This window comes from Equus przewalskii, chromosome 19 (assembly GCF_037783145.1).
Source record: "Equus przewalskii isolate Varuska chromosome 19, EquPr2, whole genome shotgun sequence".
NCBI lineage: Eukaryota > Metazoa > Chordata > Mammalia > Perissodactyla > Equidae > Equus > Equus przewalskii.
The window spans coordinates 43,265,451-43,293,315 of record NC_091849.1 but is presented as its reverse complement, the minus strand read 5'-3'; the positions used below and the strand labels follow the sequence as shown (position 1 = coordinate 43,293,315).

The 27,865-nt window shown below is 54.7% G+C and overlaps 2 long non-coding RNA genes across 2 annotated transcripts; one reads left to right on the top strand and one right to left on the bottom strand.

Annotated features, from left to right (window-relative positions):
* Positions 1-80: 80 nt before the first annotated feature.
* LOC103548134 (uncharacterized) lies at positions 81-16,426 on the bottom strand. The gene is made up of 3 exons (XR_011530102.1): positions 16,141-16,426; positions 15,082-15,174; positions 81-974 (listed from the first exon to the last, which is right to left on the bottom strand). It is a non-coding gene; the product is annotated as an uncharacterized lncRNA (long non-coding RNA).
* Positions 16,418-26,538, top strand: LOC139077509 (uncharacterized). The gene is made up of 2 exons (XR_011530101.1): positions 16,418-17,006; positions 25,839-26,538. It is a non-coding gene; the product is annotated as an uncharacterized lncRNA (long non-coding RNA).
* Positions 26,539-27,865: the final 1,327 nt, after the last annotated feature.

The window sequence follows — 27,865 nt, the reverse complement described above, 5'->3', positions numbered from 1 at the left end:
TGTAAGAATTGCTGGCATCTTATTTTGTCAAGTAAGGACATAGGATAATTTAAAAAGATTAATTTCCCATTACTACATCCTAACAAAAAGAACATTTTAATACCCCCCAAAGAAAAGTAGAAATAAAAACTAGTCTTTCCCTAGAAAGGTTGATAGGCACTCTTATACTAACATTTTGAGCTGTAGACAGGTGAGAACATGGTCAGGGATCAGCTCTTGGGAATTGTTGGTGTAGGGAGGTGTGTGTGTGTGTGTGTGTGTGTGTGTGTGTGTGTGTGTGTGTGTGTAGGAAAACGATGTGGAAGCAGGTAGCTGCCTAAGTGGTATGATTGGAGGGGAAAGGGAGTGCTCCCCCATCCCAAATGTTTCTTGGATGAATCCAGAAATTCTTCACTTCTCTATACCGTTTAGGCTTTCTACAGATTAACTAGTTTTCTCTTTGGAATTTGCAAACGTCCCATGGGCAGGGTCCATCAAGGAACCTGGACAAGAGTTGCTGTGTGCGTCCAACCTCTGGGAGGGTGTTTGTCCAGGGGGAGTCTGGCAGGGATAGAGGTCAAGGGCCTATGTGGGTAAAGGAGAGGGAGGAAAGAGACCAGCCTTTGCTGAGCCCTCCCTGTGTGTCAGGTGCCATGCTCAGGGCGTTTCCACCTGTGTTAACTCACTGACTTCTCCCAACAACCCGGAGGGCCTCTTCTTCTTAGCTCCATTTTCCAGATGAGAACAGTGAGGCCCAGAAAGGCACAGTGTGGGTCCAAGTTCACACAGCCGGTGGTGGAGCCAGCATTTATATCCGGGTGTGTCAGAACTCCAGGCTAGTGCTTTTATTTCTGCAGCAGGCCAAGTCACAGGAATGTTTACAGACAACTTGAGTCCCATATCTGTGTCAGCACAGCGTCCAGTAGACTTGTGTTCTATTTGTTCTGTCCATCCCAAAACACTGTGGCTGACTCTGTGTCGGCCACTCCCAGGCCCTGTGGAGGGAAGAATCAAGAACTGGTGTGATCCAGGCTCTGCCCTTAAGTCACTTTTTTAAAAACTTATTAAAAAATTGTGGTAAAATACATATAACGTAAAATTTACCATTTAACTATTTATAAGTGTACAGTTCAGTTCATTTCACTGCGACCATCGCCACTATCTTGTTCCAGCACTCCTTAAGTGGTCACTCTCTGTTCCTCTTCCCCCAACCCCTGGCAACCACCGATCAACTTTCTGTCTCTATGAATCTGCCTATTTTGGACGTTTCATATAAATGGAATCATACAATATGTGGTCTTTGGTGTCTGGCTTCTTTTACTCAGCATGATGTTTTCCAGGTTCATCCATGTTGTACCGTGTATCAGTACTCCATTCTTTTTTGTTTGAGGAAGATTAGCCCTGAGCTAACATCTGCTGCCAATTCTCCTCTTTTGCTGAGGAAGACTGGCCCTGAGCTAACATCCGTGCCCATCTTCCTCCACTTCATATGTGGGATGCCTGTCACAGCATGCGTGCCAAGTGGTGCGTAGGTCCGTGCCCAGGATCCAAACCGGTGAACCCCGGGTCACCGAAGCGGACTGTGTGAACTTACCCACTGTGCCACTGGGCCAGCCCCAAATCTATTCCTTTTTATGGTTGAATAATATTCCATTGTTTATCCATTCATCAGTTAATGGATATTTAAGTTGTTTCTACCTTTCAGCTATTGCGAATAGTGCTGCTATGAACATTCTTGTCCAAGGTTTGTCTGAACACCTGTTTTCAATTCTTTTGGTACATACAAGGAGTGAAATTGCTGGGTCATATGGTGACTCTATGTTTAACTTATTGAGGAACAGCCAGACTGTCTTCCACGGCAGCTGCATCATTATACATTCTCAGTAGCCGTGTGTGAGGGTTCCAATTTCTCCTCCTCCTTGCCAGCTTGTTATTTTCCTTTTTATAGCCATCCTACTGGTGTGAAGTGGTATCTTGTGGGTTTTTTATTTTGCATTTTCCTAATGACCAATGGCATTGATTTCTTTGCCCTTGACTCTTTGGGGCGCCTCCAGCGGGTCCCTCAGCCTCTCCATGCCTCAGTTTCCTCATGTCTGAATCAGGACACTACCTCGAGTGGTTGTGAGGAAGACATGGGTGAGTCATGCAAAGAACTTGGCATCCGTGCCCGGCACATAGTCAGGGCTCTCAAGGCCATCTCAGGCAGCCCCAGGCCTGCCCTTGCTCAGCCAGGGGAGAGGCTGGCCACTGGGGGGACCCTCCTGGTTCTGACCAGCTGGGACTCTGCAGGGTAGTTAGAGCTGCTCCCCTCTGCCTGGCAGCCCCCGCCCCCCTGCCTCCACCACCCGCGACTCCACAGGGAACCAGAACCCTTCAGAGGCTGGTCCGGGGCTGATTCTGTTCAACCCAGAAGACATTTATGGAGCATGGTAGATCCCCTGAGACCCCTTTCCGTTTCTGTGCACCCTCCCTGCCCTCCGTGTGTGTTCCCTGCTGTGCGCTCTCTCTCTGCAGACTGCACTCAGCTACCAGAGCATGGCGGAAGTGCCTGGAAGTTTATCCCCCAAGGTGGCCCTTAGCCAGTGACTGGGGTGCAGGTGAGAGAAGGCCCAATTCCCCTGTCTGGCATGGGGACAACCCTGAGGTGTATCTTACACTCCAGAGTCCTGTGGGACAGGCAGAAACCATCCTCGGCACCCTTGTTGGCCTCTTCCTCTTCCATTTGCTTCCCCCAGGCCCTCTCCTGTCCCCTGGGAGCACTTAGCCAGGAGGGCCCCATCGCAGGATCTGTTTCTAAGGAACTCAACCAAAGACACAGAGCACCTGCCGGGGGCCAAGTCCTGTGGAAAATGCTGAGATAGGGGCTGGCTCCCTGGCCGAGTGGTTAAGTTCGCGCGCTCCGCTGCGGCGGCCCAGGGTTCGGATCCTGGGCGCGGACATGGCACCACTCGTCAGGCCACGTTGAGGCGGCGTCCTACATCCCACAACTAGAAGGACATGCGACTAAGATATACAACTGTGTACAGGGGGTGTTTGGGGAGATAAAGCAGAAAACAAAAAAAAAAAAAGAAAATGCTGAGATAGACAAAGAGAAACAAGATGCAATTCCTTCCCCAAAGGAGCTCACAGCTTGGTTGGGGCTGGTCCTGACAGCAGCAGTAAAGCTAATAGCCAATGTTGCGCACGTACTGCGTGTAAGGCACCAGGCTGAACACTCAATATACGTTACTTCATTTAAACCGTTTAACAACTCTGTGAGGGACAGTATCACCACTCCCACTTCACAGATGAGAAGACTGAGGCCCAGAGAGATTAACTAATATGTGGTGGGGGTGGCACAGCTTGGAAGAGGCAGTACTCACCCTGAGCTCAGCTTTGTCTGCCTCCAAAGACCCAGCTCCTGACCTCTGTATTAGGTGCCATTTCTTTGCAGAGGGACGAGCTTCAGGGGGAGGGAGCAGGGAGGGAATGCCTCAGCTGCTCCCATCCCAGAAAGGACAGACATTCCCCAGGGCTGCGCTGTGAGTGGCTGTGAGGGAGTTTCACAAGTAATTAGTTACTGATTTTGGTCAACTTTCTGTGAAAGATTTAAATTAAGAAGAAAAAGAGTAAATTCAAGCCTGCCTCTGATCCTGTCATTCACTTACTTTCTACTCTGCTTTCCAGAGCAGGAGACACATGGAAGTCCTGCCCCAGTGCCAGCGCTGGCTGCCCCGGGGGAAGGGCCCGTCCACGGGGTAAAGAGGGTACCAGCTGCTGCTCTGCCTGGTCTCCCCACCCTCTGAGCTCCCAGGAGGCAGATGGGGGACAGGTGCCTCAGGCTCCCATGGGGGAAGGAGGCGTGGCCATTGGCCCGTACCCCTTTGTGACTGAGCCCCCCACCACACACACACACATGCACATGCACACGCACACATCAACAACCACCAGATCCCTCAGGAATCAGAAGTACTGTCTTAGGAGAGCCAGTCTGTCCCTCTCTGAGAGTGCATTGGGGTGGTCAAGAGCACAGACTCAAGGCAGACTGCCCCGGATCAAATCCTAGCTCTGCTGGTTATAAGCTGAGAGACTTTGGGAAAGTTACTGAGCCTCTCTATGCCTCAGTTTCCCCATCTGTAAAACAGGGACAATAATAGCATTGGCCTCTTAGGATGGCTGTGAGAATTAGTTGAGATAATATACATAAGGCAGATAGAACACTGCCTGGTGCATAGTAGGAACTATACAAGCATCCACTATTACTATTACTATTGTCACGAAAGGAGAGTCCAGGCCAGGCTGCCACCCCTCACCTAGGAGTCACCCTGCAGCCCCTGATAGAGCCCCCGAGTCTGGACACACTCTTCCAGACAGATGTCCCTGGATCCCTCTGTGTTCGTAGAGGGCAGGATAAAGTCTTCTGTCTTCCTCTTTCCCAAGCCCTCCCCTCCCTGGCTTGCATCTCACCCATACAGCGTCCCTGGCGCTCCCCTGAGTGAGAGGCTCTGGGAGTGGGACTAGGGGCTGGATGGAATGGTCCCAAGGGCACCACCCCAGCTTCTGAACGAGGACACTCTGTCTACCAGCCTACGGGCCTCATGGTGACGGGGTGTTGGCAGCTGGCTCAGTGTCATGCATCTGTGACTAAGCCAGCTCTGTCACTACCTGGCTGTGTGATTCTGACCAGCTCCCTCCCCTGGTCCTGGTGACAGTATGACCATTCATGAAACATCGCCTCATGTAATGCTCAAACTCACCTGGTGATTCTGGTCCTCATTACACGGACGTGGAGGCAGAGGCAGCCAGAGGTGAGCAACCACAACAAGAACAGAGAGACTTAGTTGGGGAGGGGCTGGGCCAGTGGAGACTTCTCCCCCCTGATAATAGCTGGCCTCACTGGGTGTTTCCTCCGTTCCAGGCAGGTGCTGTTAAGGTGAGGAGCTTAGGGCCATGGGCAGGTGGAGCCAGAACTGGAACCAGATCTGCTTAGATGTGGTTCCAGTGCCTGACCCTTGGGCCTCAGTGACAAAGGCCAGGTCTGGGAGGCCAGGCTTTGGTGCTGAGATCGTGCCTCTTTCTCACGTGTGGCCCATGGCCGGCAGGGTGAGCTGAGAAGATGCAGGGAGCCTTGGCCACACAGAGGGCAGAAGGCTGTGTCTCCCCTATCACATTGGGGCTCCTTGAAGTCAGAAACCAGTCTCCTCACATGGGAGACTTTCTTATTGGAAACTTTCCTTTTTTAAGTTTCTAGTATAGAAACTTTCCAACAGACATGCAAGTAGAGTGTAAAGCATAATGAACTCCCATGCACCCATTCCCAGACTCAGCAGTGTCAATTCATGGCCAATCTGATTTCATCAATCCCGCCACCCACACTCTCCCGCCCCACCCTAGATGATGATGATAACTATGATAACTTTTTCCTTCTTCTTCTCCCGAAAGTACTCTCCCCAGTACATAGTTGTATATTCCAGTTGTGAGTCCTTCTGGTTGTGGCATGTGGGATGCTGCCTCAGCATGGCTTGACAAGGGATGCCATGTCTGCGCCCAGGATCTGAACTGGTGAAACCCTGGGCCGCTGAAGCAGAGCGCGCGAACCTAACCACTCGGCCACCGGGCCGGCCCCCCTAGATTATTTTGAAGCACACTGCAGACAGCATATCATTTCACAGACATTTCTGAATGTGTCTAAAGATAAGGACTCTCCTTAAAGAAAAGAAAGAAAAACCCTTAATTACAGAGACTTTTGTGAAGGCAAATGCTTCTCATTTCCTCCTTGCAACCAGCTCAGGCAAGCCCCATTGCTCCAGGTTTGAGGTTCCTTCTACTTCCATTTCCAGGGCACAAAAGCCACGCAAGCTGGGTGGGGCTTCAAGTCTGCCGTGGATTGACTTTGGCCAAGACCCTCCCTTGCTGGTGGTGGGGGGTGGTGGGAGAGGTGACCTCTGAGGTCAGCCCATTTCTGCCCCTCATGCACGTGGGCTCCTGGCTCCAGCCGAGAGCCTGTACTGAGAGCCTGGGGCATGGTCTGCCTTCACAGCCCGCAGGTGCAGAGTTAGTCTCAGTTCACGGCAGGTGCATGGGTATCACTGGCCTTTCTTGTTTCGTTTGTGTGTTTATTCCTTTTCACCCTCTTTCCACCTGCTTCCCTTCTCCCCTCATAGTATTTGATGCAAATATTTCTGCAAATGAGTGCTGCTGTTTTGTAAACATGTTTTTTTTTTTTTTTTTAACTTTGGTAAATGTCATTGTGTTATAGGTCTCCTTCACTCAGCACTGTTTTAAAAATCTAGCCTTGTTACTTCAAACTGCTGCATTGTACCCTGTGATGCCGCTCCACAATTTTCTGTTCCCCACCATGAACAAGCGGCATGACTCCCCCTTCCTGGCTTGTAGGGACCAGGCTGATTCCCGGGCTGTATTCGTGAGTGGAGCCGCTGGGTCACAGCGCTCACTGTGTTTCATTTGACTAAGCGTGGCCAACCCGAGTCCACAGTGGCTGCCTAGCCTACACCACCGGGCATAGGGCTCCTGTGTCCCCACATCCCCACCAGCGCTGGGCTTTATCCAGCTTTCTCATTTTTGCCCATCTACCAGAGGTAAAGTGGTGATTTTCAGCACCTCTTCTTGTGCTTGTTAGCTTTAGGGTCTGTCTCCTTGAACTGTCTGTTTGTATGTCTTGTCCCTTTTGGGGTAGGGTTGCTGTCTTCCTGTTGCTCGGCAGACATTCCTTGTGTCATCTAGTCTAGATATTAATCCTTTGTCGGTTTGGACATGGTGAGCATCCTCTGTCATTCTGTCATCTTCGGGCACTTTGAAACCTAACTCCCTTCCCTCCTGCCTGCTGCCCGGCTCCTTTCTGAGAGGATGGCACAGGGGAGGCCCTTCTCACTGTCTCTGCCCTTTTGGTAAATGCCAGGCATCCAGGACAGGGTACAGCCTGCACCAGGAACTTGCTCTTAGCACAGGGCTCAGGTATGGGGGAGGGAGGGACTGGCCAGCACAGGATGGCAGCTGCCCCAGAGCCCCGTCCCTACCCGTCGGTCACCCTTGCCCCTGGTGGGTCTGGGGCCAACTGGTCAGGATTCCTTCATTCTACATACACCTGTGCTAGGCTGGATTGTGGAGTCGGGGCCTCCAACTTGATTAAGACCATGCCCCTGGGCTCAAAAACTCCAGCTCACTGGGGGGAAACAACGTGTGCACTGACCAGGGTGGTGGCTAGGCCAAAGCCTCAAAGAGAGGCCACTGCAGGACACAGCTTGGAACCACTGCCATCACTGGGAGGGCTTCCCAGAGCGGGTGTCTTTGGTTTGGTCTTCAGAGGAAGTGTAAGTGTTCACCAGGCCTCAGCAGGGTCTTAGTTAAAGCTCTGAGTGGGAAGAGGAGTGGAGCTTCTCATCTCCATTTCCAGGGAACGTGGTTTCTAGTTCTCTCCCTTTCACGGGGTTGAGGGATCTTCGCCCCTGGCTTCCCCTTCTGGACAGGAGACAGCGTGCCTTACAAAGAAGAGGAGGCTGGCTTGGGGGTTAGCAGACCTGCCTTCTGTCCTCATTCTCAGAGTGACCCTGGGTGAGTCCCTATCCCGCCCTGGACCTCCACCCCCTCATGTGAATGAAGAGGGCATGGGGCGAAGAGCAGTTCTCCCAGGACCCTCCAGAATCCTCCAGAACGCTGCCACCATGGCAGCAGTGGCTGTCTTACCTTCTTATTTGTCCCTCATACCGTTCAAGGGACAAGGGCATTGAGGGCAGAGGTTACCGGGGGTCCATGGCCCCAGGCCCCCTGCCTCTCTGCTCTGTAAACCCCTTCCTAACAGCCCCAGGGCAGGTGTGGCTTATTGTTCAGGGTTTGCTCTCCCGGCCCTGTGGGCCTCCTCAGTACAGCCCCTGTGAACTGAGCAGTCCTGGGTGCCAGGTGCTCTGCGGTGTTTTACACCCAAGACCTCATTTACTTCCCACAAGTCTGTGAGGGGAGTACGATTTTTATTCCCACTTTGCAGATGATACTGAGGGGCTCAAAGAGAGCAAGCCACCTGCCCAAGGGCACCCAGCTTATAAGCTCTGCCTGCTCCAGGGTCCATTTCTTGATGACCTCCTCCCACGCCCCCAGAGGTCTTCCCTTTCCTAAGTTCCAGCTGCCCTGTTAGCAGTCCTTGGCCAAGCCCTTTCCATACTTCTCCTTGGTTCCAAACCTTGACCTCACACAGATGCCTCCACCTTTCTGATTCACTCCTGCTTCCCCCTCTACCACCCACCCCACCACCCCTTTCCTGCTGGAGTCCTGTTGGCCCCTCTTGTGCCTCTCCTTGTTCCTCTGCATCTCCCTGGAGTGTGCCAAGGGGCTGGTGCCCAGACAAAGCCAGGGGGATCCCTGAGACTCCTCATTAGGCTTCAGCCCCGCAGCACATGCTGGCTCTGAGGAGGGGCTTGGCGGGGGGCTCTAGGCCTCACATCCTGGGGAGTCACCCCCCTTCCTGAGGTTGAGCAGCATCAGCCATGGAGGAGGTCATCCTCTAGGGTCCAGTGGGGTGGAGACCCGGGCCCTGGCAGCTGGCCTGGCATGTGCCCAATGTGGTCAGCCTGAAGGGTACGTGCCTGTCCTGCTGGAAGCGGCTGGGTTATCAGAGGGGAGCGAAGCGGCTGGGACACCCTGTCCCCTGGGACATGCAGGGACTCATACCACCTGGGGGTGTGTGTGTGCACACATGCATGTGCCGGCTGTGTAGCCCAGGGCATTGCACTGGCCCCAGAGGAGTGGGGGTAGGAGTTCTGGGTTCAACACCTGACTCGCCTGCACAGTGTCTGGAACCCAGCAGGCCTCTGACTTGTCTTCACCGTTATTATTTTGATAGTTAGGAGCCTAACTCACATTTTCTTTCCCCCTGGGCAAGGCTTGTCTTCCACCTGAAAGGCCAGCCTGTGGAGGGCCAGGGTGGGTGTAAAGTGAGTGCCGGGCTGACGGTGCAGCCACGCAGGCTGAGTCCTGGCTCCACCTCTCTTCCAGCTGCAGTCATTCCTCCTCTCTGAGCCGCAGCTTCCCCGTCAAGGAGGGTCAACACCACCTGGGACGGTTGTCATGAGTCTGAAGGGAAACGTGGGGCTGCAAACGCTGCATTAATGCCACAGGGCAACACAAATGTGTGCAGGGGTGTTGCCAAGCAGCAAGTTCTACTTCCACTTAGCACTAGGCCCAGGAAGGGTGGTCCGTAGGCCTCTGATTCTATTTGTTAAGGATTTAGCCTATGCTCTTGAAAATGGACTGGGTTGCCTCAGCCCCTGAGAGGTAGGAGGTGGCTGGGTGAGGTTCGTTGGATGAATGAATGAGTGAATGAATACTTGAAGAGATGTCCATCTCTATAGGCATTAACACAGGAGGCTGACCCCCAACTGGAAGGCCATGGCGGGGCTGGACCAGATGACTTCTGAAGTGACTTCCCACTGTGGGTCCTTTCCAGGTTCTGTGACTTGAGATGAGTTCTGCCCCCTTTCTAAGACCCTCTGTCTCTCAAGTCTCCCTGCGGCTGGTGCTGGGCTGGGTACAGCACTGTCTTTGCCCCCATGGTCCTGCCCACAGGGGTTCCTGGGTCAAAGTATGGGGAGAGCCCACAGTTTGCAGAACTGAGACCCATGTAGAACCTATGTGATGGGCCAGAGGTGAGGTAGGGGAGGGGAGGATGCCTTTTGGGAAGTCAAGGCTGGATGTGGGGGGCACAGCTAGCCCTTTGTGGATCAGCCTGGAAGGCTTCCTGGAGGAATCAGTGTTGAATCTCAATGTGGGAGTCACTGGGCTGGCCCCTGGTCCCAGCCATCACAGGCTTGTGGTGACGAGCAGGCACTTGCCCTCTGCTTGTCCCGCCATGCCCAGCCCATGACCCAGGAGGGCAGGAAGGAGGGGTGTCCCGCTGTGGGAGCAGAAGGACTCCAGCCCAGGTGAGCATGGGAACTCCTGAGCCTACAGGTTTCAGTGCTCGCTGGCTCACTCAGCCAGTCTCTTGGAAAGCTGGGGCTTCTAGGTGGGGTTCTGAGCTGCATGACCTTGGCCGGTTCTAAACTCTCAGAACCCATTTCCTCCTCTGCAAATGAGTGGTTAGCAAAGGTGATCACCCAGGCACCCAGTGTTAGGACGCAGGGTCTGCTGTGAGCTACCTGGCCAGCCCAGCCAGAGACCTTGTGCCCTGGGGTGAGCTGGAGATGGGGGTGACTTCTCTCTTTGCAGCTGCCACCTCCTGAAGGGCCTTTTGGGGGTTGGAAAGTACCCCCAGCAAAGTTCATTCCCTGGCATCTTCCCTCCCCCTCCCCCATCCCTCTGCCCCCTTTTGTCCCCTCCGTGTTACATTCCACAGAGGAAAGTGATCCCTCACTCAAGGCCTGAGGATTACAGGCTGGAGAGAAGCCTGCGTTGCCCTGGGAACGCTCACTTAGTGCTTTCCCACCGGTGCCCTCGTCCTCCCACCAAACGCCAGAGTAGGGGGATGATCCTGGCACACCCCAGCCTGAGGGAGCAGCAGGGCTGCTGGGGTTGGGGGGCTGGTCCGTCCCTCCCTCCCTCCCTGGGCGGTCAGTGAGTCCAGGGTGGGGGGTAACGGTGTTGAGCTTCTAGAGGGCCCTTTCAGGAGGTGGCTAGGGGCTAGGCCCTGGGGTTTCCACATGCCTGAGCTCCTCTGCCCCCTCACTTCTGCCCTGACCCCCCTTCCCAGGCTGAAGCACCCCCATCCCTACTAAGCTGGGGATTTCCGCAGGCTGAGCCAACCGCCTGATCCTAATTATGGCGCCTTCATCCTGTTGGGGTTAAGCTCCCAGTGGCCTTCCATGCCCCCACGCCAGAGGCCAGGCGTGGGGTCACGCCTGCTGAGCCCCCTCTGGGAAGGACTGATAGCCAGTATTCTCCCTGAAGGCCCAGGGGGTGGGGAGGCAGCTTGTCCTGGGGGTCTGGGCGGACCAGTTAAGATGTCCAGGGAATGCTGGGGGAGAGAGGGCTGTTTCTCTGGTGAGCCCTCCGGGCAGCAGGGAGGCCTCAGGGGCTGACCTCTGGAGTGCAGGGAGATCTGAAGATGGAATCTCCCAGAGGCCTCCTTCTCAACCCTGGCTTCATGTTGAGTCATTTAGAAAGATTTTGAAAATACCTATACCTCGGTCCCACTCCTACTGATATTGATTTCATCAGCCAGTGCCGGGGCAAGCATCGGTATTTAAAACATTCTCCCCAGGTGATTCTTGCATACAGTCAGTTGAGAATCACGGCTCTATCGAACACCGCATGGTACCATCAAGGAGACTGGCGCTCAGCCAGCAGAAGGCCCTTGAAGGAGGTCACTCTACTTGTTGGGCAAGGCTGGATTGGAATTTGGCGCTTCTAACCCAATGGCAGGCCACTTCCTTTTGGCCTCCTCTGTCCCCCAGAGGCTTGCCAGGTGTTCCACTCATTTCATCATTTGGGCACTTAGGAACCACGTGACCCGGAGCAGGTTGCTTAACCTTGCTGTACCTGGTTTCTCTGTTGTGATAATAGGCCCTGGTGATAAGATTTGAATGAGATGATGCCTATTGGCCTGCAGCACTTGGGGAAGGGTAGCCATTGTCCTTTTGCCTTCTGCCTGGGGCCAGGGCAGGGTCTGAGCAGAGGCCTCCTTGGTCACCCTGCTCATCAGGCAGGTGCAACCTTCAGAGCTCACGCTGTTCTCAGGGGGAGTGAGGAGGGGCTGCTCTAAGGCAGAATGAGGAGTGGGCATCCTGGATGTTCCCTGGGCCCTGAGAGGGAGTTAGGAGGTGCAGGGAAAGTGCTGGAAAGAATGGCTCCTTCACCCACGGGACCTCACCTCACGCCCCTCCTGTTGTTGGGTGTCTCTGGTCTGGGTTCTGCAGCTACAGAAATGGCCACCAGGTGTCACCCTTGGCTCATACTTGAAGTGAACGCAGCGCAGAAAAAGAAACAGGAGTTGGGTGGAAAAAAGGTGGGGATGGGATGCCCCTCCAGGGAGTGGGTGAGCCTGGAGAGGACCCCAGGCTGCTGAGGTGGCTGTTAATTTCTGAAGGAAGGTGTTCTGCAAAGGTTCATCGGTCTGCCTTCAGAATTCTCCTTCCCATGCTCACGGCAAATCACAGTTCAACAGGTTCTTTATGGGGCACCTGCTGCACAGAGGAGTTAAGAATCTTACTGAACACCTACTATGTGCCAGACCCTGTACACACAGTAGGCCATTCAATATGTACAACAACTCTGTATAGGGTTGTTTATGTATAGAGTATGCTTATGAGTCCCATGTTACAGATGGGGAAACCAAGGCTCATACTGGTTATGTCTTGGGCCCAAGGTAGCCCAGCTGGAAAAGGATTGAGTCCTTGTGGAGCCTAAATTCTTTCTCCTACACCAGGTTAGCTTCCAGAGAGTTCTAGGATAGGAAACCTCCAATAGGTTTCGCACCAGGTTAAGAGAGGATATGGCAGGTGGCAACCCTGCCTGGCTGTGCCAGTCAGGAGCTAGTGAGGAGCTCAGACAGGCCATGCTGCCAGCGGGCAGAGGAGGGTGCTGCGCTCACTGGGGTGGCTGGAAGTGGGTTTGGGTGCATGCTGGGTGTTGGGCATGGGCAGGCTGCAGACGCAGCAGCAATGAGAGGCTCCCTCCACCTGCCTATATGCTCCTCTGAGCAAACTCCCCACCCAGAGTTATTTCAGTTTGCTCACCTGTCAGTTCTAGGGGTGGACTTTGTTCATTCAACACTCTGTCTCTGTCCCTGCCTCCTGCCCCCTGCCCCCTGCCAGGCTCTGAGCTGACCATTTCTCAGGACAGATACTAAGATGAACAAGACAAGCCATCCCCCATGTGCAACCACCCCACCATAAGCCTAGACCAGTGGTCTCCAAAGTTTTTTTGATCGTGCTCTGTAGCAATAAAAAAATTGTTAAGCATGCACCTGTAACATAAGCATAGTTTCATATTAAGACACACTCACACTAAATGAAAAAGGGATGAAATGAAAACACCCACCGACGTCCTAATATTTTCCTCCTGTACGTCTGTACCCGTGCACACACACTTTAGACCCAGCTGCTCCAGGAGATGAGAGGGTCGAGTCAGTCCAATTCCATTCAGGATGGACTATGGTCAGTGTTCCAGAACATCCTTGCCCACCTCTTCATGCTCTAGCAAGGGAAGGGAGAAACTTCAGGGGCAGCAGGTGGGAGTGTGGGCAGACAGGAAGCATAAGCAGGGCTATGTCTGGGGAGGGACCCAGATGATTTGGACAAGAAGGAGGTTTTTGTTTTAGACCCTAATGCTACAAGTTTTGTGATTACTTTTTAAACTGTCTCAGGATATATAGAACCAGGACATTATGTCCCCAGTAGAATCTGATTTCATGTGCTTTAGGTAATTCTAGTCCATTTCCAACAGTTTACAAGGTCCCCCCCCCCGTCCTGGAAGTTGGGGAGCATACACACATTTGGGACAGGAAGGACAGGGCCCCACTGGGGAGGCACTTAAGTGCTCCTTCCTCAGGGGCTTCCTCCTCCGCTGCCCCTTCTGGGTTGGAGGGCCCTGCAACCCTGTGCCTGGGCACGTCCTCACGCAGGGTGCAGCACCTGGGGCCTCCATGAATATGGGTTGCAGAAGAGGAGGGGAAGAAGCTGCGTCTGGGATACAGAAGAGAGCCCCTCTACTAGCTCCCCTTACTCAGGAAAGTCTCAAGAGAAGCCCCTTCCCCCCAACCCTGGCAGGGCGCTGAAGAAGGACCAAATGGCTTGTGAAGGCATATGCCTGCCCCCAAGGGTGGCTGCCAGGGCGGCGGCCATGATGGCCGGCCCGGTGTGGGTGCCTTTGTGCGCCGTGACTGGGTGTCTGTTTCTGTAGTCACTGGGCGCTTGTTCTGTGGGGCGAGGGGTGTGGGGGTGGGAGCACAGCCTGTGGCTAAGCATGTACGTGAGGCTGGGCACGAACAGCCTCACCCACCAGCCCTAGTCCTGCCAGGTACAACCAGCTGCTGCGGCCAGCCGCCAGCCGCCTCCTCCCTTCCCTGGGCATGGCCAGGCCGGGGGGCAAATGACTTGGCGGGCACCTCCCCTCGCTTGGACCCACTGGGGCAGAGCCGGCTCACCTGCGGCCCAGGCAGGAATCCCAGCTAGGTGGGTGCTCTGCCAACCCCCCTGCCCCACTCCTCACCAGGGGGATGGGAGGGGTGAGGCAAAGGAGGGGGCACAGGGCAGAGACAGGCCCCTCTCCCCTCCCAGACTGTGGATGGGTAGAGCGGGGCAAAGGGGGCTGAAGGAAGGGGGCATTCGTCTGTTTAGGGCCAGGAAATGATTTCCATGCAAATGAGATGCAAACTCCTTAATGAGTTTGCAATTAGGAGTCCAGGCTGCCAGGCCCGGCAGCGCCCGCGGGTTTTATGAATGGGCCTGCGTGGGGTGGGGGGGCGGCGCGCCGGGCCCGCCCCCACGTTTCCCCGCCGCTGAGCCCGCGACATGCCGCGCCGCACGTTGCTGCCTCCCGGCCCCGCCACGACCTGGCCCGCCGCCAGCGAGTCAGCTGCTCCTGACGGCGCGGGAGGCTGCCGGCCAGAGTCCTCGCCACGCCGCTGGCCGGCGACGCGTCGGGCCGACGACACGCCCCCGGGGGCCCGGCAGGGGCTCTAGCCTCCGACGCCCCTTTCCCGGTGATTGGAATGGTTTCCTGAAGCAGGAGGCAGTGAATGAAGTTAGCCTTCGGCCCTGTTTCCCTTAGGATGAGCTGCCCAGGGAGCCCACTGACTCAGAATGGGGACCCTAACTTGGGGAGGGGGGCACTGACCTTGAGAGGGATGAAATTATCCGTCAGAGGAGAGTTCCCATTCCAGAGCCCCCTGCACCTCCCCAGTCCTTCTCAGGCCAGTTCCCACCTGCCTAACCTCAAAAGGCCTGTTCTGCCCACTCCAGGGCACCTGCTTTTTTCCTGCAGGGCCACCCCAGTCTGCTCCAGGCCTTCGTCTGGCCTGGGGCCAAAGACTGCCGCTCCTGTGTGTGTGGGTTCACTCAGATCAGCTCTGGTCTGGAAAGAGACTCACCAGGATTTGAGTATTTGAGCCCTATTAATCCACAGGCCCTAACCCCTCCCCTCCCCCACTGCTTTCAGAGTAAATTAACTAATTACCTCCAATTAAAGCAGGATGCTCTCTGTTCTCTCCTGGGCCTCGATCTCCGCCCCTGGGAGTCCTCTTCACCCTGGCTGGGTCTGGAACGGGGCCTGGCCAGGAAGGTGGAAGTCAGTGTATCAGTGAGTGGAGTGTTGCAGGCAGCTAGGCCCTCGACCTTCCTGGGGCTCTGGGCACTTGGGTCCCTGTGGGGCCTGAGAAGACTGGGAGCAGGGGCTGCCTATGGAAGGCAAAGGGCCTGTGCAGATGCTGATGGCCTGAGGGTGACCCTCCTCAGGAGAAGCAGCTTGAGGGGCATGTCCTAGAAGCTGCCAGTCCCTGGTGGCACCTGCTGCCTCCCTCGCCTAGCACGCTGGGAGAGACTCCAGATGCCTGCGGGTCCATCCAATTCCTCCACTTTCCTCCACTTTTCCCAGCTCTTCCTGCTGCAGCAGTGAGAACCCCTTCATTCTTTTCCTCCTGCCCCTTGGTGGCCCTGAGGCACAGGCCCTAGTGCTACACAGCCCACAAGGCCCTGGCCCCGCCCTGGCACTGCCCTGGCCCCACGTGTGAGACGTGATGGGGAGGATGCCTGGCAGCCCGAGGCAGGGTGATGGGTTGTTGACCCGGGTCTCACCTCTCAGCTAGCTGGCCTCTCCTGAGCCAGGGCAGTACCACACCAGGCTGTGACTCAGGCCCCTACCCCACCTTGAGCCCCACCATGCCAGGGACCTGGGCTTGGACCATCCTTATGTATGTGGGGTGGGGGTGGGGGCAAAAATTTGTCAATTGCAGGCTTCTGTCTGGGGTTACTTTTTTTCTCAGCCCTGAGGAGCCAGGCCATGACTAGAAGGTTCAGGACTTCCAGCCCCGGCTGTTCCTCCCAGCTCACACCCCAATAGAGACTGACAGTCAGGGCCCCCTGACAAGGCACAGCAGCCATCAGAGTTGGTGAGTGTGTGAACCATTCAGGGAGTGGCTCTGCAACCAGTAAGGGCTGCCCCTGGGGGGTCCTGAGCCCCCATCTGCCAGCTTGGCTTGCCCTTCTCTGCCCACTGAAAGCTGGCTCAAAAACCCACCTCCAAGAAGGCTTCAGCATGCCTCTCTTATTTGTGGCAGTCCAGCCAGCGCTCTCAGTTGGCTCCCGGTTGTCTCTACCTCTTGTCCCTTTCTGTAGACGCTCTTTGAGTCTGCAGGACTCTGTTCTTTCCTGCACTTCCCAGTGGCCAGCAGAGGGCGCCTCCAAAAAGACTGAGGCACCAGGGAGGAAACGGGAGAATCCGCTTCCCTGGATCCAGGGACAGTCCGTTTATGTGAAATGAAACTGACCCAGGACGCCTTCCTTCCTGGGGCTCTAGACTTAACCTGTCAGCAGAGGACTAGAGGTTAGATCACAGGCTGAACTCAGGTGACTGCCTTAGAAGTGAACCCAGGATGAGGGAGCTGCCCCCTCCCAACAGCCGGAATGGGGAAGGGGCAGTGGAGGTCGCCAGCTTTCCTCCCTTGACCCTGGGAGATGGGTTGGGAGGGGCTGCACAGAATAGCTGGTGTCCCACCCTCTAGGAGGGGCTGCTGTGGACATCTGGGCAACATCTGGATTCCTGGCAGGACAGGGAACTTGTCTATTTGAGATCCTCCAGGGATATACCATCCACCCCTTGGTGGCCCCTCAGCACTACATTCCTGGGGAGCTCTTTACAAACAGGTGTATAGGACCCAGCCCCGTAATGTGGGTGAATTCATGCCAATCTAGGAGGGTCCTGACATACGTCCTTCGGATGTGGCCTAGGGGCCTGGGCAGCAGCCTGCTCTTCTGGGCTATTCCACCTTTCCGCCTCCTGCCCTCCTGTCGGAGTGCGCACGGTGAGATGCTTGTCTTCCCTGTGTGGAAATGCTGGGAAATAGGAGGCTCTGGTGTCCATCCTCTCCATTCCCCTTCCTCCAGGTGAGTAAGAGAGAAGGGGAGTGAGGGTAGCTTTTAGGGACCCCATTGCATGGAGGAGGAGTGGAGAAGGGCTTGCTTTTGGGTCATCTCACACAAAAGCCGGGAAATGTCATTGGGACTGGAGGAGGGGAGAGAGGACAACAGGAGTGGTTCTTTCTTGGGTTTGGGTTCTGGGTTTTCGGGAAGATACAACACGGAGAAAAACCCTCGTGGTCGGCTGGGCTCCAGGACGCCGGGGCAGGGAGCAGGGGGACGGCCGTAATGGCCTCACAAAAGGGAGCAATGGCGAGCAGGAAAGGAGCGGGGGAAGCGTCGCGCCCACCCGGGCTCTCGCGCAGCCCCTCTCCCCCAGCTCTCCCCGGCCCGGCCCGCCGCGGCCCCTCCTCCAGACCTGGGCGCCGCCTCCCCCTCCCCTCCCCTCCCCCTCCCCCTCCCACCCGGCGCTGCAGCTGCTGCCGACGGACCATTCTGCACGTAGCGAATGGAGGAGACGCACAAGGGACGCCTCAAGTGCGCGCGCGCGGGAGCCAGAGCTGTGCGGGCGGGGGAGCGGCTGCGGGCGCGCGTGCGCGTGCGGCGCCGACCCAGGGAGCGCGCGCGGAGCGCCGGAGTCCGCGGCTCTTCTGCGCGCCGAAGTTGGGGATGCTGGGCTTTGGGGTCCCCACTGCTCCAAGGCCTTCCCGTGGCGCTCTGCCCGCCTTCCAGCGAACGTGGCTTCTGCCTGGGCCCCTTTTCATTCCACCCCAACAGCACGGTCCTTTGTGCGTAGTAGGCGCTTCATGATGACTAGGTGCTGAAATGAATTGGTTCCCTTGCCCTCGTCTTCGTCTGGGTCACTGATCTACTGTCAGCTAGGTCCTGGGCTGGGGTCACAAAGGGCTGCAAACTCGGGTGGGAGGTGGGGCGGGCGGCGCGGGGCGGGGGGGGGGGGGAGAGTCGATGACACTAGATTCATGACCCTATAGTCCCACCTTTGCCCAGGAGCTCTGAGCCTGGAGGCCCTCAGGGGCCCACCTCTCTCTGCCTGAATCTGACAGGCCCCATTAGGGCTCTAGAGGGCCTTAACAATTGGCTGTCAAGGAAAAACATAGGAGTGCATTGACCTTTATCTCCTCTTGGATGGGATACTCCCAAGGAAGTGCCTTTCCCTGCTGCCTCCTCCCTCTGCATGTCACCTGCACAACTCCCATTCCCTCCGGTGTCCAGGACAGGACCAGGCTGGCACAGGTATGGTATGGTGAACACAGAGTCTTTCCTGAGATAACCAGGGAGTGTAGGGAGGCCATGCCAGGCTATGGCAGGCAGTACTCACCTTGGAGTTATTTCCTGAGTCCCAGAGGCACCCTCCCCACTGCCTGAGCCCTGGATCTCAGGGGCTGGTCAGTGGGTGGCCTGGGGTCTGTCCCTTCCTTCCCTAGATGGCCCAGGTTGGCACCTCATTCCACCCTTCCTGACACTCAGAGGCAGGGATGAGGCCTCTCCTGGCTATTCAGGCTCTGGGCAAGGCCCTACAAAGGGATGTCTGAATAGGATTGGTGGCCTTTAGGACATCATGTGGTGGTTGGCAGTGAGTTGAACAGGTCTGGTTAGTGGCATGTGGGAGTGAAGGTGGCTGAGGGTTCTTTGTCACATGTTAACTTGACCTTGCCCAAGTCTGATCTCTCTGAGCCTCAGTTTCCTGTCTAATGGGAGTGTAGTATTCACCCAGTGGGGCCATTGAGGATTAAAATGTAGTCTGCGTATAACATGCCTCGTGTATTGGAGACAGATGCTTAGTAAGAGCTAAACCTTTTTTTTTTTTTATTATTGTGTGTGGACTGGCTGAAAGGCTGAGGATGCTTCCCTCAGCTGTGTTTCCACAGATAGAGTGAATTCAAATCCCAGAGTTGGCAGCTTCTTGGAATTTGGAGGTGGGTTTTGAGGAAACTGTAGAGAAACCAGTAATATGTCATACTTCTGTCATCATTCAAGAATGAACCATTTCACACTAGTTTTCCAGACATTAATATCTGAGACCTTAAAAAGAGATATTTTGGATGGAAATCACTAGTGGCTATTACACACTTTCCTGCCTTCTTAATCAGAGGTTGCAGAACATGTGAGTCTTTATGATTCAGAGCTGTGGTTACAAGTGTCCATCACTATCCTGGCTGTAATACAGTGAGAATCCAGGGTCTTGTTCAGCCCCACACTAAAGGCCCATTCTATGATGGCTACATTTTAATAGTTGATGTGTCTACTTGTTATAGTTCTTCATCAACTCCCTCCTATTAGTTGTCATTTCCACTACCATCACCTTGCCTGCCTCAGGCTGACCACCCCACCTTGTTCTTGTTGACTTGTTTCTGTTCTGCTGTGGGCTGAGAAGTCAGAAAATTGCATGTTAGAAGATGTGAAAAACAACAAGATCTTTTGAATTTGATTATATTAAAATTCATCTGGAAAAATAAACATGCAAAAAGAGCTTGGAAAATTCTGAAAAAGAGGGATTATAAGGGGCAACTAGAGCTACTAAAATGTTGTATAAAGCTCCAGTAATAAAACAGTTGAGTCCTGGCACAAGAACAGACAGACAGATCAAAGGAACAGTAGAGTGTCCAGACAGACACCGTGAACAAATGGAAATTGAATATATGATAAATTGACATTTTAGATCAGAGGAGAAAAGATGAATTATTCAATCAAATTGGAAAACTGGCTAGCTGTTTAGGAAAAATAAAATAAAATCAGTTCTCTATTCCTTATTCTGAAATAAGTCCCGGATGGATGAAATATTTAAAAGTGAAAAGGAAATCATAAAATTACTAGAAGAAAACATTAATAAAAGATTTTAAATGTATATATTCTTGGATTGGGGACTGTATGACACAAAATATGGGAATCACAAAGGGAAAGATTTTTAAAAATTGGCTAAGTAAAAATTTTAAATCCTGAAGTCTAAAGGCAAATAATAAACCAGAAGAAATATTTTCAAGATATATGACAGATGAGTTCTTAGAAGTCAATAAGGAAAAGAAAAACAAATAGAAAAATGGGCAAAGCACATGAACCAAAAAGGGACTACTAGGGGCTGGTCCCATGGCCTGGTGGTTCAGTTTGGTGCACTCTGCTTTGGCAGTCCTGAGTTTGGTTCCCGGGCACGGACCTACACTACTCGTTGGCGGCCATGCTGTGGTAGCAACCCACATACAAAATACAGGAAGATTGGCACAGTTGTTAGCTCAGCATGAATCTTCCCCACCAAAAAAAAGGAACACTAATGGCTAATAAACAGGTGAAAATGCCTGTCCTAGGTCAAAACACAAGAAATCAAAATTAAGAAATGATAAGATTCTCTATTCCCCAATCTGATTGACAACAACCAAAACGGGTGACCCCTTACTTTGTGGACACAGGCATCCTCAAATTTGGTGGGAAGGCAACTGGACCTGTGAAGGGGGTTGGTGATATACATAAGAAGTATTAACTCATAAATCATTGGCTCAGGGCTTCCGTACCTAGGAATTTATCAGATACACTGTCGCAAATATCAAGGTGTTCAAAGTATCCCTACAAGTGTGTTCATTGCAATTTTCTTTTCAAATCTGAAAAACTGGAAGCAGCGTCAAGTTCATCAAAAGGGCACCAATTAGCTATGTTGTGGGGCATCCAAACACCAGAGTAGTATGCAGTGGTTAAAATGAATGAGGTGCTGGAGCCAACCCAGTGGTCGAGTGGTTAAGTTCACGTGCTCTGCTTCGGTGGCCCGGGGTTCACTGGTTTGCATCCTGGGTGCGCACCTAGAAGTGCTCATCAAGCCGTGGTGTGGTGGCGTCCCACATAGAAGAACTGGAGTGACCTACAACTAGGATGTACAACTATGTACTGGGGCTTTGGGGAGAAAAAAGAAAAAGAAGATTGGCAACAGATGTTAGTTCAGGGCCAATCTCCACACATACACACACACACACACACACACAAATGAGGTCCAGCTTGATGGGTTAATAGTTACTAAAAGCAAGAGGTGAAACATTGCTTTGATCACACTGGTCAACAAAGGGTACACCCTCGGGCTGCATTGGCTTCCCACGGAGCCTGTTAGAAACCCAGACTCTTGGGCGGCCCCAGAACAACTGGATCAGGAACCGTGGGGCTGGGGCCCAGCAGTCTGTTTTAGCATGCTCTCTAGGGGATTCTGATGCACGCTCACATCTGAGAAGTACTGGTGAGGAGTATGTTACTATTTGTGTAAAAAATGGATATGAATCTATCTGCTTTCTGCTTTGAAAATTTCAGGGATTCACTCTGAGCAGAATGAGGTAGGTGGGGCAGAGGTGAGCTTTCACTTTTCACTTTATCTGCTTCTAATCTCTTCAGACATTTTACCCTGAGAATGCATTACTTTGATCTTCTAAGAAAGTACTTAATACACAAGCTACCAAAATGGAGAAATAAAATGTGGTATGTACATACAAGGGAATATTATTCAGCCTTAAAAAGGAAGGAAATTCTGACGTGCTACAATGTGAATGAACCTTGAAGACATTATGTTAAGTGAAATCAGCCAGGCCAATCATGAAAGGACAAATGCTGTATGACTCCACTTTAATGACGTATCAGATTCATAGAAACAGAAAGTAGAATGGTGGTTGCCAGGGGCTGGGAGGAGGGAAGGATGAGGAGTTAGTGGTTAATGGGTAGAGAGTTTCAGTTGGGGAAGATGAAAAGCCTTCTGGAGATGGTTGGCGGCGAGGGTTGCACAACAATGTGAATTACTTAATTCCACTGAACTGTGCACTTTAAAATGATTAAGACGGTGAATTTTATATTCTTTTTATTTTACCACAATTAAATAAATGTGAAAAAACCCCCAGCTACCTGACCAAAAAGGTATGTAAAGTAGAGATAGTGATTGAAGCCGACAGGTTCTGTGAGAGCCTCTCTCTAGATTACAGAGTATGAACTTGAGTGTTGGGCTCGAGGACAGCTCTTTCTGCTGCAGAGTCGGGTTGCAGCAAGTCTTGGCCGCCGATAAGAGAGAGACCACATCCTCACCCACACAATGGGAAGCAGACCTAACGAACTTGCTGCCTTGAGAGAAGGCATAGGCTGGCAATCGGAACGGATAGGAGAGTGGTTTGGGCGCAAGACAGAGGCATGCTCGGTTATTGGGGAAGCTGAGTCATTGCCCATTGCCTGCTGCCTCTGCTGAGACTCTTCCCTGGGCTGGGGTCAGGCTGGCTCTCCTCATGGGTCAGAGCTCTGCAGAGTGTGGTGAGCCCAGTATCCCAGGGGGAGATGGCTTCTGTGGGGAGAGGAGGGAGAGAGGGCAGGATGTGCAGAAACTGGCAGGGTCAGGCGTGGGTTTCTTGGGGACGAGTCTGTGCTCAGACATCTGGCTGGAGCAAGGACTGTACTTGAATGAGGGCTGATGCTGGGTGGATGGTGAGAGGGAAGGGGGCACTGGCCAAGCTGGACCTAGCACGGCCAGTGGCTGGGCCCCAGGGGTAGAGGATGGCATGGGGGCTTCTGTCCCCATTCTGCCAGCTTGGGAGAGAAGGCTCCTGTACCAGGCTCTGGGGGCTCCTCCAGGTGGTCCAATCCAGCCTGGATGCATGTCTGCCTGTGCACCTTAGACCCTTCTTGCCCAGGCACCAGGAGTTTGGGACTGCCAGGAACCAAGCAGGCGGGGCTTGTAGCCAAAGAGGGGCCCAGAGGTGAGGAGGCCCTGCAGCCAGCCTGGTTAGGCTGAGGGGCAGTGCAAAGCAAAGGGAAGGGGGTGGGGATCTGGAGAATCTTCTGAGCTGTGCGTTCCCTAGGACTAGGGCAGGAGACACCAGTGGGATTGGAGGCTTTCTGTCTGAATCTGCCGCCAGGGCCAGCCTGGGCTCTGCACTCAGCCTGCCCTGATTTAGCAAGCTCCTTTCAGGAAGCTGGAGACCAGGCCCTGACCTCAGGGAGCTCACAGTCCAACTGGGAGAGGGGCCGCCCTGACTCACACAGAGTGGGTGCTGACCACATGCCTGGGCGGCTCACTCCAGGGCTGGATCTACCCTGTGTAACAGCACAGCCCTCCATCTCCCCATCTGTACAGTGGGGTTGATACCTCAGGGCACTCTCAGCCATGGTCATGCCCAATCCTCAATGCTAGGTGGAGAGGCACAGGCTTTCCGACCCTGCCAGCCTGGAGGTGGGGTTGTCAGTGGAACAAGGAGGGCCCAGAAGTCTTAGCTTCCGTGTGGCCATGGCAGACCCAGTGCTGCATGGCCTCGTGGTTCATTTCCCTGACAGAGGTGCGGGAGGTGAGGAGGAGACAGGGATGAGTGGGGGCAGAGGGCTGGAGAGAGCCCTGCTCCTGGTATGAAAAGGTGATTAAGGGTGGGGAGGAATTTCCAGGCCTGTCCAGCCCGTTGCCTGCTTCCTTCACTTCCAAGTGGATCCACTCCAGGGCAGCGCTGCCCCTCACAGTGATCCATTGGTGAAGGAGGCCTCCCCTCTTATCTAGTCCGGGGGGCTAGCGTGCAGGATAAGGATGAGTAGGGGTTGGGACCCACTTCCTGTGTTGATTTGGGCTCATGGAAGCAGGAGCCTGCCTAGCCCAGCCTCCCCAGGCCACAGATGCTCAGGCTTGTCTGCCGCTCCCCATGTTCAGTGGTGGATCTGGGGGAACTGGACTTACAGCCCCTCCAGCTGAGGGTGGCGGGACGTGAGATGATGAAGCCAGAGCATGCCAGCTTTCTCAGCTGGACCCCCCACTCCACAAGGCCCTGCAGACATGTCCTGTGGGTCTGCCCTGCCCAGCGGATGATTTAGCACAAGAGACTGAGGCTAGACTGTGGGAGGGACCACCCAGAGGGGTGAGTGGGCAAACTGGGAGCAGGCTGCGCACTGAGGGAGCCCCCCAGCCAGTGAGCATAACTGTCATCCCTCAGCATGGGGGTTTTTGGAAAGTTGATCCCTACCACCTCCAACAAGTCTGAAAACCCAGACTGATGTAGACAGTGGGTGAGTCACCTATTCTAGAGCTCAGGGAGATCCAGTTCAGATCCAGTTATTGGAAAAGGTAAAGTCCCTGCTTTCATGGAAGTTCCATAGTCTGAGGGGAGAACACGGCCCACCCTCAGGGAGCCCCGGTCTGAGGGGAGACATGGCCCCGTCCTCAGGGAGCCCAAGTCTGAGGGGAGACACGGCCCCTGTCCTCAGGGAGCCCCAGTCTGAGGGGAGGCACAGACCTATCCTCAGGGAGTCCCAGTCTGAGGGGAGACACAGCGTGTCCTCAGGGAGCTCCCACTTGATGGGGAAATGCCCTGTGCTCCTTACTTTCTCCGTCCCTGCATGTTATTTTCCCTCCTAGCCCCATCCTCTGCTCTCCTGAATGTTCCCTTCAGCAGGAAGGATTGAGTGGGGGGCATTGGGAACCCCTGGCTGGCAATGCCGCCTCCTCCCTGCTGACTCCAAGCCTGCTCACTGTCCCTGCATAAAGCTTGTGAAGGCTGAATGTGAGGGTTCCAAGCGGGGAGACTGAGTCATGGTGACTCAAGAGTGGACTCGACCGTCCTCTCGCCGGCAGCAGTGGCTGGGTGAGAAGTGACACTAGGGCCAGGAGTAGGAAAAGAAGTGGTGCCTGCCCACTCCCAGCCACAGCTGCCGTCTTCCATGTGCTCTGGGCTGCGCATGCTTTGGGGAGCATGTGCAGCTCGAAGCCTGTGTCCCCACATCTCGGCAAACATGTGAGGCTGGAGTGAATCATGGAGCAAGAGGTGGATGTCTGGAAGCCAGATGTGGCCCAGCTGTTTGGGGCAGCGAGCCCAGCCACCCCCAGATCAGATGTGGTGACACTTCTGTCTCCCTCCGCCCTCTGTCTTCCAGCATCTCAGAAGCACTTCTGGGGAAGATCCCCTGCCCTGGGCTCAGCCAGGGATCCTCTCTCCCCACTGGGCTCTGCACATTCACATGCACCCGCACAACCTCGTTTAAGCCCGAGTGCTCATGGGAGCATAGCCCTCAGACAGAGAACTCCCCCGGGGGAGGCTGGGTTCCCCCTTTGCACTGTTAAGTTCCTCCAGGCAGACATCAATACGACTTCCCCATCAGATCGGGGCTCCCTGAAGGCAGACATCCTCCTCTCCCTGTCAGACTGGGGCTCGCTGAGGGCAGGGCTGAGGCTCGCCCCTCAGACTCTTCCTCAGGGTCCCCGGAGCTAAGATCTGCCGCAGGTTCATTCCTTGTCCCGTTTGGCCACCTCCCCATTCCTTGAGGCTTTGCTGTCTCTTGTGGTCTCTCCTGTGGTCACTTCACTCTCAGTGGCTGGAAAGGCAGCAGATTCCCAGCATCTTTGACATGGTGGGTGACTCAGCCCCTTCAGCCTTTCTCCCCCTGCCTGGGCAGCCTCAGGCCCCACATCACGGTGGGGAAACCCCTCTGCTCCACTCCTTCTCTGACGTCTATGCCCGTCTCCTGTGTCCTCCCAGTCAGCCCCCTCCTTGCTCACACACACACTGTAGTCTTAATCCATTAGCAGATCATGAGGAGGAAGTGTGTCATACATTTTATCTTTGCAAGACTGGGATGTAGATAGAGAATGTGATCTCCACTTCGCAAGTGAGGAAACCAGGGCCCAGAAAGGTTAAGGGACCTGCTCAGGGTCACACAGCTCCTGGGCAGCCAACTGGGACTGGGACTGGGAGCAGGGCCTGACTATGCGCATGTGCCCTGCCAGGTAGCCCGGATGGCACACCTTGCTCAGCCTCTGCTCTCAAGGAGCCCCAGCTTGGGATGTCTGTGTCTGAGGGAGCACATGCTTGAGTGAGCACTGTGCATTTGTGTGCTGACGCCTTTCCTGTCTTTCCTCAGACCCTCAGATCTCTTCGGGGTGACACAGCCGTCGCCCTCAGCCCCTCCTCCTCGGCCCTGCTATAGGCACTGACAGTCTTCCAGGGGAGAGGACAGGGAGAACCCAATGCCCACAGAGGGTTAAATGACAGTACTTGGCCTGAGCCAGCCATGCCATCGGAGTCACCTGGCCGGGCTAGTTGGTGGCTTGCAGCAGAGCCTGAGTGCCAGGGAATGGAGCTGCTCTGTGGGTTTGGCCCCAGGGAATGGAGTCCAGGATGATGGGCTTCAGCCAGCCAGATAGAAGACATTCTCATCATTCGATGGAAGGACACTTGGAGCTCTGCTAGGTGAAGGGGAGCAGCACCTTCCTCGGCTGCGGCGCCTGCTGGTTCACTTCCTCACTACATCACTGCACCCATTTTACAGACGAGGAAACATCGGCCCGGAGAGGGACTTCACTTGGCCTATAGCACGCAGTTCCTGGCCCTGAGCCCGTGTTGGTCAGACCCAAAAGCCACCATTCCTGTGGGGTGGGAGGCTGAACAATGTCCAGTCCCGTCCCTGCTCCTGCTGTGTTCTGTTGGGGAGTGGTGTGGCTCTTGACTCAGCCTGCCTGGGTTTGAATCCTGACTCTGTCCCTACCACCTGTATGGTATGGGTAAGTTACTCAACCTTTCTGTGCCTCTGTTTCCCTGTGTATTAAATGGGTATAATGTAATAGTACTTATTATATTGAAGTATAATTGGTATTTGTGAGCTGGTGACCCAGAGTAATCACAGGATGATGTCAGCCTTTTCCTTCTCCCCCACCCCTATCCTGGCAGTCCAAGAGAAGAGTAGCTGAGAGCTGGGACTTGGCAAGATGGGGCTAAGGTCTCTCTGGGGATGGGACAGTCCCCAAAGGGTACTCAGGGCCTGCTCAGGCCCCTCCTTGGGAGTCATGGGGGGAGCAGGAAGCCTTACTCCCCAGTGGTTCTATCCATCCCAGGCCTCCAGTCCCCTCCCCACTGCAGTGTGGGCATGTGGGCTCCTGGCACGTACCCGGTGATAAGGCCACCCAGCAGGCAGGACGTGGGCTACGTGAGGGGCCAGCGGAGGCGGCTGCTTTGGCCAGCAGCTGCCTGCCCAGCTCAAGGGGCCAAGGCCGGGAGGCTGGGCTGTGGGGTCCATTGTCTGCTTGCCGCTCCCCCCCTTCTGGCGAGCACAGGCTCGGCAGCAGCGGCAGCGGGCTCTTGGCAGAAGCCTGGTCCTGCTCCCCCCACGCAGGCACGCCCTGGCCCTCACGTCCTCGCCTGGGCCTCCAGCCACCATGGCGCTGCCCACTGCTCTGGCCACTGCTGCTGCTGGCCTCCGGGGGGCACTGCTTGGGCACCTGGGAAGTCCTTGCAGGATGAGGCCTGGGGGCCTCATCTTGAGGTTGTCAGGGGCTCAGTCCACCAGGGTTGGACAGACCGGGAAGAGGCAGAGGAAAGGTGGTCCACGAGGCAGGGGGATGGGGCAAGGTGACCCCCAGGATGCGGCTTTGGGGAGTTATTGAAATGCCTGTGTCAGACTTCAGATCTGTGGGTAAAGAAGGGGACAGGGAGCTGGTGCTCACCAGCGGTGTGTCCTTGGGCCTCCTCTCTCAGGTCTGTGTCCTTAGCTATGCACTGCAGGGACTGGAGAGGCCCCATCTCCAGGTTCACTGTTCTGCCATACGTGGCACCCTTGCTCTTCCTGGCTGAGCTCAATCCCAGCTGAGACCAGGGACAAGATGGAGCATGTCCTCATCTGTGTCTTCCTCTCCCGTTCTCCATCAAAGTGGGGTGAAGGCTAGGGCCCCTGCAGCATGATGCCCTTGAGAGTCATTGAGGTGAGGCCTGACAGCTCGCTTCCCCCTCAGAGCCCCCAGCCCCAGGCCTCCCAGGGCCAGAGCAGTGGCCTCTGATCAACAGGTTAAAAATAACCCCCATGGGCTCTTGTCCCTCCACAGGCAGGGTGTTTGTGTTGGCATCTCTGGCCCTGCCAACTTCCACAGCATGTGACATTGTCAGGGGACTGTAGGT